Source organism: Clinocottus analis, unplaced genomic scaffold (genome assembly GCF_023055335.1).
Source record: "Clinocottus analis isolate CAN_PGR_092001 unplaced genomic scaffold, fCliAna1.0.p SCAF_14, whole genome shotgun sequence".
NCBI lineage: Eukaryota > Metazoa > Chordata > Actinopteri > Perciformes > Cottidae > Clinocottus > Clinocottus analis.
In genome coordinates, this window is record NW_027175865.1 from 18280562 (window position 1) to 18293212 (window position 12651).

At 42.2% G+C, this 12651-nt stretch overlaps 9 non-coding genes across 9 annotated transcripts; all 9 read right to left on the bottom strand.

Moving 5' to 3' along the window:
- Window positions 1-7165: 7165 nt before the first annotated feature.
- On the bottom strand, window positions 7166-7238 carry trnak-cuu (transfer RNA lysine (anticodon CUU)). Its single transcript has one exon. It is a non-coding gene; the product is annotated as a tRNA-Lys (tRNA).
- Window positions 7239-7495: 257 nt separating this feature from the next.
- trnak-cuu (transfer RNA lysine (anticodon CUU)) lies at window positions 7496-7568 on the bottom strand. Its single transcript has one exon. It is a non-coding gene; the product is annotated as a tRNA-Lys (tRNA).
- A 255-nt stretch (window positions 7569-7823) lies between these two features.
- trnak-cuu (transfer RNA lysine (anticodon CUU)) lies at window positions 7824-7896 on the bottom strand. The gene has a single exon. It is a non-coding gene; the product is annotated as a tRNA-Lys (tRNA).
- Window positions 7897-8126: 230 nt separating this feature from the next.
- Window positions 8127-8199, bottom strand: trnak-cuu (transfer RNA lysine (anticodon CUU)). The gene has a single exon. It is a non-coding gene; the product is annotated as a tRNA-Lys (tRNA).
- Window positions 8200-8447: 248 nt separating this feature from the next.
- On the bottom strand, window positions 8448-8520 carry trnak-cuu (transfer RNA lysine (anticodon CUU)). Its single transcript has one exon. It is a non-coding gene; the product is annotated as a tRNA-Lys (tRNA).
- A 257-nt stretch (window positions 8521-8777) lies between these two features.
- On the bottom strand, window positions 8778-8850 carry trnak-cuu (transfer RNA lysine (anticodon CUU)). The gene has a single exon. It is a non-coding gene; the product is annotated as a tRNA-Lys (tRNA).
- A 256-nt stretch (window positions 8851-9106) lies between these two features.
- Window positions 9107-9179, bottom strand: trnak-cuu (transfer RNA lysine (anticodon CUU)). The gene has a single exon. It is a non-coding gene; the product is annotated as a tRNA-Lys (tRNA).
- A 469-nt stretch (window positions 9180-9648) lies between these two features.
- On the bottom strand, window positions 9649-9721 carry trnak-cuu (transfer RNA lysine (anticodon CUU)). Its single transcript has one exon. It is a non-coding gene; the product is annotated as a tRNA-Lys (tRNA).
- A 256-nt stretch (window positions 9722-9977) lies between these two features.
- Window positions 9978-10050, bottom strand: trnak-cuu (transfer RNA lysine (anticodon CUU)). Its single transcript has one exon. It is a non-coding gene; the product is annotated as a tRNA-Lys (tRNA).
- Window positions 10051-12651: the final 2601 nt, after the last annotated feature.

A 12651-nucleotide genomic window follows, 5' to 3' on the forward strand; every position in this document is an offset into this window, starting at 1 on the left:
GGTGGAGGGAACCCACACTGCCATGGGAAGAAGGTGGAGGGAACCAACGCTGCCACAGGAAGAAGGTGGAGGGAACCCACGCTGCCATGGGAAGAAGGTGGAGGGAACCCACGCTGCCATGGGAAGAAGGTGGAGGGAACCCACGCTGCCATAGGAAGAAGGTGGAGGGAACCCACGCTGCCATAGGAAGAAGGTGGAGGGAACCAACGCTGCCATGGGAAGAAGGTGGAGGGAACCCACGCTGCCATAGGAAGAAGGTGGAGGGAACCAACGCTGCCATAGGAAGAAGGTGGAGGGAACCAACGCTGCCGTAGGAAGAAGGTGGAGGGAACCAACGCTGCCATAGGAAGAAGGTGGAGGGAACCAACGCTGCCATAGGAAGAAGGTGGAGGGAACCAACGCTGCCATTGGAAGAAGGTGGAGGGAACCAATGCTGCCAAAGGAAGAAGGTGGAGGGAACCAACGCTGCCATAGGAAGAAGGTGGAGGGAACCAACGCTGCCATGGGAAGAAGGTGGAGGGAACCAACGCTGCCATAGGAAGAAGGTGGAGGGAACCCACACTGCCGTAGGAAGAAGATGGAAACTCCACCGAACAACCGCAGGGATAGAACCATGGCCCCTCAAGTCAAATATTAGGATTTCACTTGGTATCGACACTCAGTGCTGACTTTTTTTGAAGTTATGTATTTCTACAATAAATGTACATATAGTACAGTGAGGTCATGACCAGGTTATGCTTATGCAACGTAAAGACTTGGAGAAAAAGTCTTCAGTATTAATTGTGAAAGCTCGGCGTTTAGTGAGTCCTTAAGACAATTCAAATTCACAGAGTTAGGAATCTTCTTCATCAAAAATGTCTCAATGCATTCTGGGAGAGTCTCCGGTCGCCCACACTCAGATTAAATAAATAGCAGTCGAAAACATTTTAACTGAATAAAATCTGTTGATTTGGAAATGTTGTCAATTCTTACAAACACGTGCGACAAACTAAAGTTTGTGACCCTGGTTTCTGAGACCGTCTGCTTTGACCTCTTTAGAAGGACGGCTGTGTGATTTTTACCTCATGTCTGCATGCTGCTGATTTTCCTTTGAAGCCTGAATTAGAGAAGTGTCTGATTGTGTCTCAATCAAACACATCCATTGTCCTGCAATCAATGCCCTGATTGCAGGACAATGTGCTTGGTAGTTTTAATAATGGAGTACTTATTCATCAGAGGACATTCAGATGTGGAAGTTGGCAAACCCTGCAATCCCTTTACGCTGTAAACGCTGATCACATCTTCAACACACTGAAAAACATAGACAGAGTGAAGTTTTATTTGGCAAACAATAATAAATAAAAGAAATAAGCAAGTTAAAGAGTTTTGTCAACGATCAATCTGACCCTGACCATTCAAATGCCAACACGTTTCCCTTTTCACACAGAATGGTATGAGAATATGAACATTTAGAGGCAAAAAAAGAAGAAAAAAAGTGAAAGTGCAGGTAAAAAACATCCGTGCAGACATCAGACCCATCCACTGCTATTACTTTTTCCACCTTGATTATCATATTAAAACAATTAGCAATGATAATCTCTTTCATGGTTATGTTCATGTTTAATATGTAGAATCTAATCAAATGAGCTGCTCTCTTGATGGCATTACTATTGCAGATGCAGTTGATGTTTCTAATGCTGAAAGAATGTGAAAACAGGACATGCACTGGCATGGGGTTTCCATCTGGGAATAAAACACTTCTACGTTGCAGTCAAATCAGAAAAAAGGACCTTTCCACATTATAAAAAAGTAAGGGAGCAAAGATTACATTTTTTTTTTCCTACATGTAAAATAAAAGGCCAAATTCACCATGTGCCACCGTGCATCCAAACAACATTGGGTGATGCCAAGGTTCTGCGTCAGGTTTGCATGGATACTAGTAATTGTAAATAGACTGGAAAGTGCATCGTATGAGCCGTAACACAGGTTTCAGTAACCTCACCCTTCAATCAGTGTGCAAGGCATATCTTTGAAAAGATCATGCTGGAATTTCTCTGTCCACAAATTATGGCCCTGAGTGGGGATAATGGACAAGACAGAGGGTCAAAATAACTTGAAAACATTCACAAACTGACATACAAATACTTTGGCCCTGCTGCGAATGGGGCAAAAGTTTAGCGAAATGTATTTAGCAAAAACTAGGGCACGTACCCAGATTCATAAATGAGTTTGGGAGTGATTATTTTTGGCCTGGTTGGTGTAAATGAAATCTGACTTTATTTTGCCTCTGTTTATCAGGAGGGAGATGATAAAATAATCCGGATTGGGAAAATTGCTGGATTACACAGAAAATCATCACAATGGCAGTGATTGAGACTTTGCAAAGCGCCTTTCTGTCTCGCAAGAAGTTCATGCAAGTACAGATCATCATGTCAGATATGGAAAAAAGTAATTTTGGCTTTGTGAATTTGAACAGTTATTCCGTACTAAGAGCTGTAACAAAGGTTTTAGTAATCCTCACCCTTCATTCAACATGCAAGGCATGCACGATTGAAAAGATTATTTGATGAAAACTGCTGGCATATGTGTGCTGGAGAATGGCCACGCTACATTTGCTCACGCAACGGCACAGAACGTGAACACTCGTTCTCTAGAATCCTGTGAAGGACTGAAACATGAATTCTGAACACAAATCATCTCCATTATCAGTGTTCCTTTTATCTGTCCCAGCCAACAGGACCCATTCCATCTCAAGCTCATCAACTCATTTGTGAAACGTTGGAAATTAATTTCTGTCCAGTCTTGCTGACAGTGACAAAGCACATTCACTAATTATGTTGTTACCATAGTGACAGTGTGGGACAAAGCATGGTGCTGCACCTTCAATTTCTAAATGAACAATTTTCTTTCCTTATCAGTAATATCATTTATCTCTGATATATTCAGCATGTAAGTATTCAGATCAATGATCAATTCAGATCATGTTGCACTGCTTCTGCAAAGTACCAGCAAGAGGAAAGCATGCATCACGTGTCCAAAAGCGGAACGCTACAGAGAAAATGCTGTCATGATCAAAATATACAAATTATATTCTACGAGATGGGTGCATTTTCCACTTTGTAATTTAATTTTTTTCCCCAAGGAAAAACTGTTACATTATGAAAGACATAGTAGACCTCCAAAAAAAAAAGGTTTTCCCACCTCAGGTATTAAATCCCTAAAAGTGATATCTATTTTATTACGACCCGGCAGTTAAAGTGTTACGGGGTGGTTCATTTCACCTTAACATGGCTACAGCTCACCATGTGGTCAACTAGCAGAGCTAGCAACTACACTCACGCGCTGCCCGCTGGAAAATACGCGTCTACGCAGCTTCGACGCAGCTGTACATTGACTTTGCATGTAATCTCGACACGCGTCGAAATCTTGACGCGTTCGGTGTGAACACAGCATAAGGCTAAGCTTGACGGACCCGCCTAAGCTAAAAATAGCAAATAAACAATGTCAAATAATGTGGGAACTTGCCTGCTCTTGAACTCGTGAGAAGTAGGGTTTTTTAATGTTAAAATAAGACTTATTTTTGCAAACAGAAAATTGGCCCCCAACTGGTCATTAGGAATAATGCATGGTTTAGGCACTTCGGCATTAGCTTACATTTTTAGAACCTAAGTTTGTCACACGTCTCTAAAGACCTTTGTAACACGCTGCCGTTATCCCCGGGGTTTAACTCAGCACAGATTCCAGCAACCCAATAGCGTTTAACGTCTTTCATTAACACCACTGTTCATGTATACTCTGGTAGTATGCACTCCAGGTCTCCTTCTCCTGCCGTCCTCCATCACTACTAAAGTTTATTCAAGCAGAGGGACACAATCAACAATTGATTTCAGTTAAGGCTGATGAAGCCTCTTCCCGGCACCATTCCCTGAACTACTCCCCGACTTAGTTCCTCCGACTGTTGAGCCCAACATACGCCCCGCCAGCACAGTCTTCTTCTTAGAGGGCCTGCATTCTAGTATTTTTTACTAAGTATACATCATGCTGTATTGAAGATTTCTTGAAACTATAGATTGAGACCATGAATTCATGTTTACAATGTTTCAAATGAGAAGTAGAGTAACTTTACAATCAGACTGATGTTTGCAACCAGAGGAGTTGCCTGTTGTTTTAAGACACTTCCACATTGGCTTCACTCGGCAGACCCAGAGGCAGTGGCGGCCGGCCCATAGAGGGCAACGGGGCTTGGCCCCACCCCCCTTGAGCCACCAAAAAAAAAAGAGACTAATATTATTAATTATAAAAAATCTAATTATATTAATACATTATACAAATTGTCAATATTTGTGTTTTTGAGCAATGGAATATACCCAGTGACATTTCTAAAATAGGATATCTGCGCCAAATATCAGTTTTTCTTGCTTCTTTCCTCTGCTTGTGCGCCCCTCAGCTTTTCACATGCACCTCTCAGCTGCTCACATGCATGTCTCTGCTGCTCGTGCACGTCGTGGGGCTTGATCGATTCTGCCCAAAGAAAACGGGTCTACTACGCAGTTTAGCCAATCACTGATTAAAGAAATAAATGAGTGACGTTTAGCCAATCAGTGCCCTAAAAAAGAGTTCCGGAGGGGCTGTTCTCATCTCGCCCCAGAGCGTTTTCCCGTGTCTCTGTTCTTGTCAGGGCTCGTGTCTCGTTCACATCTTGTGTGTTCTCGCCGGCTTCTCTTCTCTTGCAGTGACATTTTAACGATATGACAATGGAGCGCTACTCTTGCAATAAGACTCAACCCAAACAAGATAAAATCTCTCCTCTTTGAAACGTTAAAGAGACGAACTTAGGCGGAGAGACTCCAGTTGAAACGACTGGTCCCAGATCAGCCGCCTGAACTCAGCATTACACAACAGACCGGGACATATGTGGAAGTAAAGAACGCTGGAAGACGGACAGCCGCTGCTTGTGCTACATCGATGCTAACGGTAACAAACAAGCATCCAGAACGCAATCGCTGACAGCTTCGCTTCAGCGCTTATGGACAGGTTGAGCACCGTTCTACCACACAAACAAACAGACAAACTGATCGCCCTAACCTACAACGGGGCTGCAGTCAGCAGCCAGGAATGCAGTGTCCACTACTAGTGCATCAGCTGATCCTCATCATGCAGCACACATCTCCAAATGTGGACATGCTATTCAACCAGCTGCAGAAGAGACACATCGACCCTGTCTTCATTAAAGGACTTGTCCAGAGGTTCACAGACACCATTCAAAAACATCATGTAAGTGTTTTACCTGCATAAAGTCAAGCTAACTGGTTTCCTGTGAGATGAGATGCTTTTATTTTGAAGGCGGCTTGCAATGTGCACTGTTAGTATGTTAAAAGTTACAGAAAACATGTTTTTGTATACAATTTATAAACAGTAACGGTACTAGCACTCCGTGGAAGATGCACAAGGTTAGTTAAACTTGTAATAACTCTGTGTGCGTGTGTGCGTGCGCACACTATTATTGCAAACTACTAGTAAGCAAACATAATTATTGTTTTAATGCATTTGTAATACGATGTCATTATGTCAAAGTATTGGAATAAATGTTAAATATTTAACCGCAAAGTCGAATATTCATGCGTGATACTTTTTTTTCATTAAATGATACTGTATGTCGGCTGAAATTAATTAGCTAACCCTACCCCAAAAAAAATCCACTAGCCACTACTGACCAGAGGTGTGTTTTATTTTGCAAACCATAATCAACATTCAACGATTGACACACTAATTCCCAAATTGCAGAGAGAAACTCTTGTTTCCTGTTTTAGTGGTAAAGGTCGCACTTGTCTGCTGCTGCCAAACTCCTGACAGGAACAAAGAATAGAGATCATGTAGTTATTGGAGCTTCCCTACATTGGCTTCCAGTTGATTTTTAGGAATGTAGTTGTACTTAAATGCCAATAATTATTCTGGACCCAACATTTATTTGTGGGCTTCAATGTCAGTAGGCACAACAACCATCTGGCCTTTGGAACAGACTCAAGTACAAACGGCGCTGTGTATTTCCTCTGAAGACTCTTACACAATCTTAATCTTCATTCCCTGAAATCAAAATTGAAAACTAATTTGTATTAACTTGTGTTTCTGTGTATTCTGTTTGCTGTTTTCAGTATGTTGTCATTACTGCAGGTAGTCCCCTCAGAGTCCTATGTGTATATATATTTTTAATTATAAAAAAAAGCTATAACTTTGTGATTCTGTTTAGGCCTTCAGAGAAGGCTTGGAATTCCCTGACGGCATTTTTTATTCAATCACATTTAACTTCTCTTTATCCATATATAATATTAGCCTGGTTAAAATACATGAAACAGCCTTCTTGAGACCCTGTACCCTGATTGGCCCGCGTGACCAATAACGTGCGCTGTGATTGGTCAGTGAAGCTGGCGTCTGACATAAACTCTGGAATGTCAAGACATACTGATGACCACTTTTCCACAAATGGTTATGTACGCCTTGCAATGGTTTTCTATGAACTCCTTGATTATAACAATGACTGTCTTGCACCTATCATTGCTGCAAAACCTCCGCTACAAAACAAGCTGGATCAATTGGATGTCCGTGCAACCACACAAGTCGGAGGCTGTCCGCACCCTTAATGTGCGAAATGTCTGTTGCTTACCACATTAATCTCAGATTAAGTTCTAGCCTAAACGCTCAAACTTTCATTTCTGAAAACATCCAGTATAAAAAAATAGGTTATCATTTAGAAGCCTGTGGGATGGTACAAGTCGGTCGCTGTCTGCGACTCAATATGCAGAACATAGGTCTTAAAGAACACTACACTCTTATATTAAGGACGAGCCTGAAACATCATAGCCTTTATGTGGGGCTCAAACCCACAACCCTGAGATTAAGAGTCTCATGCTCTACTGACTGAGCTAGTCAGGCATAAAATAACAGTAAATGGGTCATGATTTTGATTCCCACCTTGGGCATAGGTACTGTATTGGATGGAGTTCTCGGTGATAGCAATGATGGTCTTGCACCAAACATTGCTGCAAAACCACCGATACATAACAACTTGGATCACTTTGATATCCGCGCAATCATGCAAGTCAGAAGCTGTGTACTCCCTTAATGTGCGGAACGAAGGTGTGTTGCTGAACACATTAATCTCAGGTTAAGTCCCAGTTAAAATCACTATAGCCTAACGTGGGGCTCGAACCCACGACCCTGAGATTAAGAGTCTCATGCTCTACCGACTGAGCTAGTCAGGCATGAAACAGCAGGAAATGGGTCGTGATTTCGATTTCCACCTTGGGCATAGGTATCGTATTTGATGGACAGATTGGTGATAGCAATGATGGTCTTGCACCAATCATCGCTGCAAAACCACCGATACATAACAAGTTGGATCACTTTGATGTCCGTGCAATCAGACAAGTCAAAAGCTGTGTGCGCCCTTAATGTGCGGAATGTAGTTTTGTTGCTGGACACATTAATATCAGGTGAAGTCCCAGTTTTAGAACACCATAACCTAACGTGGGGCTCGAACCCACGACCCTGAGATTAAGAGTCTCATGCTCTACCGACTGAGCTAGTCAGGTATAAAACAGCGCGAAATGTGTTGTGATTTCGATTCCCACCTTGGCATAGGTATTGTATTCGATCAGCACCTCGGTGATAGCAATGATGGTCTTGCACATATCATTGCTGCAAAACCACCTATAGATAACAACTTGGATCACTTTGATGTCCGTGCAATCAGACAAGTCAAAGGCTGTGTGCGCCCTTAATGTGCAGAATGTAGGTTTGTTGCTGAACACATTAATCTCAGGTTAAGTCCCAGTTAAAATCACAATAGCCTAACGTGGGGCTCGAACCCACAACCCTGAGATTAAGAGTCTCATGCTCTACCAACTGAGCTAGTCAGGCATAAAACAGCAGGAAATGGGTCGTGATTTCGATTCTTACTTTGGGCATATGTATTGTATTTGATGGACACATCGGTGATCATTGCTGCAAAACTACCGATACATAACCTGGATCACGTTGACCTCCGTGCAATCATACAAATCGGAAGCTGTGTGCGCCCTCAATGTGCCGAAAGTAGGTCCGTTGTTGAACACATAATTCTCAGGTTAAGTCCCAGTTTAAAACACCATAGCCTAACGTGGGGCTCGAACCCACGACCCTGAGATTAAGAGTCTCATGCTCTACCGACTGAGCTAGTCAGGCATGAAACAGCAGGAAATGGGTCGTGATTTCGATTCCCACCTTGGGCATAGGTATTGTATTTGATGGACACATTGGTGATAGCAATGATGGTCTTGCACCAATCATTGCTGCAAAACCACCTATACATAACAACTTGGATCACTTTGATGTCCGTGCAATCAGACAAGTCAAAAGCTGTGTACGCCCTTAATGTGAGGTCTGTTGCTGAACACTTTAATATCAGGTTAAATCCTAGCCTGAAAGACCATAGCCTAACGTGGGGCTCGAACCCACGACCCTGAGATTAAGAGCCTCATGCTCTACCGACTGAGCTAGTCAGGCATAAGAAAAGCAGGAAATGGGTCGTGATTTTGATTTTCACCTTGGGCATAGGTATCGTATTCGATAGACTCATTGGTGATAGCAATGATGGTCTTGCACCAATCATTGCTGCAAAACCACCGATACATAACAACTTGGATCACTTTGATATCCACGCAATCATGCAAGTCAGAAGCTGTGTACTCCCTTAATGTGCGGAACGAAGGTGTGTTGCTGAACTCATTTATCTCAGGTTAAGTCCCAGTCAAAGTCACCATAGCCTAACGTGGGGCTCGAACCCACGACCGTGAGATTAAGAGTCTCATGCTCTACCGACTGAGCTAGTCAGGCATGAAACAGCAGGAAATGGGTCGTGATTTCGATTTTCACCTTGGGCATAGGTATCGTATTCGATAGACTCATTGGTGATAGCAATGATGGTCTTGCACCAATCATTGCTGCAAAACCACCGATACATAACAACTTGGATCACTTTGATATCCACGCAATCATGAAAGTCAGAAGCTGTGTACTCCCTTAATGTGCGGAACGAAGGTGTGTTGCTGAACTCATTTATCTCAGGTTAAGTCCCAGTCAAAGTCACCATAGCCTAACGTGGGGCTCGAACCCACGACCCTGAGATTAAGAGTCTCATGCTCTACCGACTGAGCTAGTCAGGCATGAAACAGCAGGAAATGGGTCGTGATTTCGATTCCCACCTTGGCATAGGTATTGTATTCGATCAGCTCCTCGGTGATAGCAATGATGGTCTTGCACCAATCATTGGTGCAAGACCATCATTAATTAACAACTTGGATCACTTTGATGTCTGTGCAACCCCACAAACCCACAACCCTGAGATTAAGAGTCTCATGCTCTCCCGACTGAGCTAGTCAGGCATAAAATAACAGTAAATGGGTCGTGATTTTGATTCCCACCTTGGGCATAGGTACTGTATTGGATGGACATCTTGGTGATAGCAATGATGGTCTTGCACCAAACATTGCTGCAAAACCACATAACAACTTGGATCACTTTGATATCCGTGGAATCATGCAAGTTGGAAGCTGTGTGCGCCCTTAATGTGTGGAACGTAGGTCTGTTGCTGAACACTTTAATATCAGGTTAAATCCTAGCCTGAAAGACCATAGCCTAACGTGGGGCTCGAACCCACGACCGTGAGATTAAGAGTCTCATGCTCTACCGACTGAGCTAGTCAGGCATGAAACAGCAGGAAATGGGTCGTGATTTCGATTTCCACCTTGGGCATAGGTATTGTATTTGATGGACAGATTGGTGATAGCAATGATGGTCTTGCACCAATCATCGCTGCAAAACCACCGATACATAACAAGTTGGATCACTTTGATGTCCGTGCAATCAGACAAGTCAAAAGCTGTGTGCGCCCTTAATGTGCGGAATGTAGTTTTGTTGCGAACACATTAATATCAGGTTAAGTCCCAGTTTTAAAACACCATAGCCTAACGTGGGGCTCGAACCCACGACCCTGAGATTAAGAGTCTCATGCTCTACCGACTGAGCCAGTCAGGCATACATTGATACATGGACTCCTTGGTGATAGCAATGATGGTCTTGCAGCTAACATTGCTGCGAGAATAGAATTACTTCACAACTTGTATCGCTTTGACGTCCGTGCAATCATACAAGTCGAAAGTTGGGTGCGTCCTTAATGTGTGGAACCTAGGTCCGTTGCTGAACACATTAATCTCAGCTTAAATCCTAGCCTAAAAGACCATGGCCTAACGTGGTGCTCGAACCCACGACCCCGCAATTGAGAGTCTCATGCTCTACAGACTGAGCAAGTCATGTTGCTGTAAAATTGTGTTTTCGAGCCCCACTTTGGGCAATGAAATTGTTTTGATTTTGAAGCTGTTATCCATAACCACAGTAAAACATACATTGTTCTGAGGTGTTGCACCTGCCTTGCTGTTATCCATCCACTCGCTCTCCCTTCATTTGTGCTTTGAGATAAGTTCAAGCCTCAGCATGTTTAAACGATTTTAGTCAAGTTACATGATGACAGCTCTTCACAGAACAGTGACAGACAGCCTGGTTTTCCTCCACTTCTGTCCTCCATAAGCTGTCATGTCATTCTTTTCTGCTGAAGGCCCCTTAAGTTCCCCTGAGGGTCTCACTATAATGCAACACGATGGCAGACATTAACCTGAAATTAAATCCTAAAGGTAAGATGGCGACAGGGATTTCTGGCTGTCACAGACACTTACAGGCGATGTGGTGCCTTTTATTTTATTTTGCAGCTTGTGTAGAGGGGGGATGTAATTAACCTCGTTGGTGGCGGAAATTCTATTACAAGCTCCTATTCTGCCATGCAAAGTGTGGTGCAGGGAGATGTCACAGGCCATCAAGCAGAAAGCTAGGGCTGTCTGCATTTTAAACCAAACTTCCAATTTTCTCCCCCTATCTTTCTTCATTCTCACTGAAGCTGGAAATTGAGTACGGCACACTTATGTGGAGAGAGAGAGGGAGCGGAATAAAAGGCGCGCTGCTTTTCAGGAGTTTAACAAGTTATTTATTTCATCTACATTACCTGTATGTTGGTATGGGCAGAGGGTTGTTTGTTCATTTTGGATTGCCTGGTAATGTATACGTCCCCTGCATGAATACTTAGAAGGAATTCCGGCTAGAAACAGATAAAAGTGCCATATATATATATATATATATATATATATATATATATATATATATATATATATATATATATATATATATATATATATATATATATATGTTGTGTGTGTGTGGTAAATATATAATAAAGTCTTCTACATTCATCTCATTTCTAGATGGAAGTTACCGAATGTAACCACAGTTCTATATGCGTAGTCCACTGTAACCTTGATTAACTAAAAGCGAATAAAAGTGACTGTAGAAAATAAAATTAAAGCATGATTTACTTTGTTGGTGACATGAACAGGAGACATCAGACACCTAATGAAAACGGGTATATAAAACATTGCAGTTTTGGTACTGTGACTTAGTCCCCCCATCCGTAAAGTACAAAAATCAAATCAAAGTATTATTATTTCATTATATGCATACAACACAATATCCATTGTCCTGTCTGCTTCTTCATAGAGCCCTAACTCAATGTCCACCATTACTTTCCCTTTTAGCCTAAAAAAATTGCAAGACGTGTTCAGCATTGTTCTGCAAAGTGCTTTTCACATTCCTGTCTTTGGATGAAAATCCTAGCACTGAAAGGCCATTTTACAGTGAGAATAGAGTGAATGTGAGAGAGAGAAATTAAAAGGGGTGGGTTTAATGGCCTTGAGAAAATTGCAGGCCACATGAGACCCCCCTTTGGTTCTGCTTCCCTGGAGCTTTGACTGACAGCTCCGTCTCTGTAGCCGTGTCTTTCCTCTGCTAGTGGAGTCAGCTTTGGCTCTAGGTGTACGGAGACAACGACAAAGAGATGGACGGTTTGTCACAAAACCAGCTCTTTATGTTGCACTTCCTGACACTTATCAGGACAGATGTACAAATCACTCCCTGAAACAGCAGCTATGTTTTAAATCGTTACCATTGTGAGAAGTCACAGTAACAAGTGGAGTGTAAATTTGCGAAGAGGCCAGTTCAGTTACTTTTAATAGGAATAAAGTGTCACTTTAGCAGTGAGGATGTAGATCTGCATATGAATGGAAGGGACATGTCCCTTACAATAGTTCAGGAGGACAGAATTGACAAACCTGTTGAAAAATAGAGGAGCAAAATCACTTGTTCAGGCCCCCTCGCGGGTTACAGCAATGACATCTACTCATATAAATCTTCATGATGAAAAATAACACCACATCATTGTTTTATGTTTTCTTCTTCTTCTTCTTTTTATTATTATTATAATACAAATATTCAATGTTATACCTTTTTGGCACTTTTAATACTTGTTTTTGTTGTGACCCTATGATCAGGGATAATTTTGTTAAATTTGATGAATGAGAGCTACACTCTGGGTTCCATGAAACACATTTTACCTTCTAATCCTGATCCAAAATCAATAAACAAAGCCTTCAACACTAAAAGAAAAACATTAGGAAACAAAAAAAAGTATTTCAAAAATGCACAGGATGCCTGACTGAGCCAGCTCTAAAATGCAAATAATGCTAATTTGCTTTG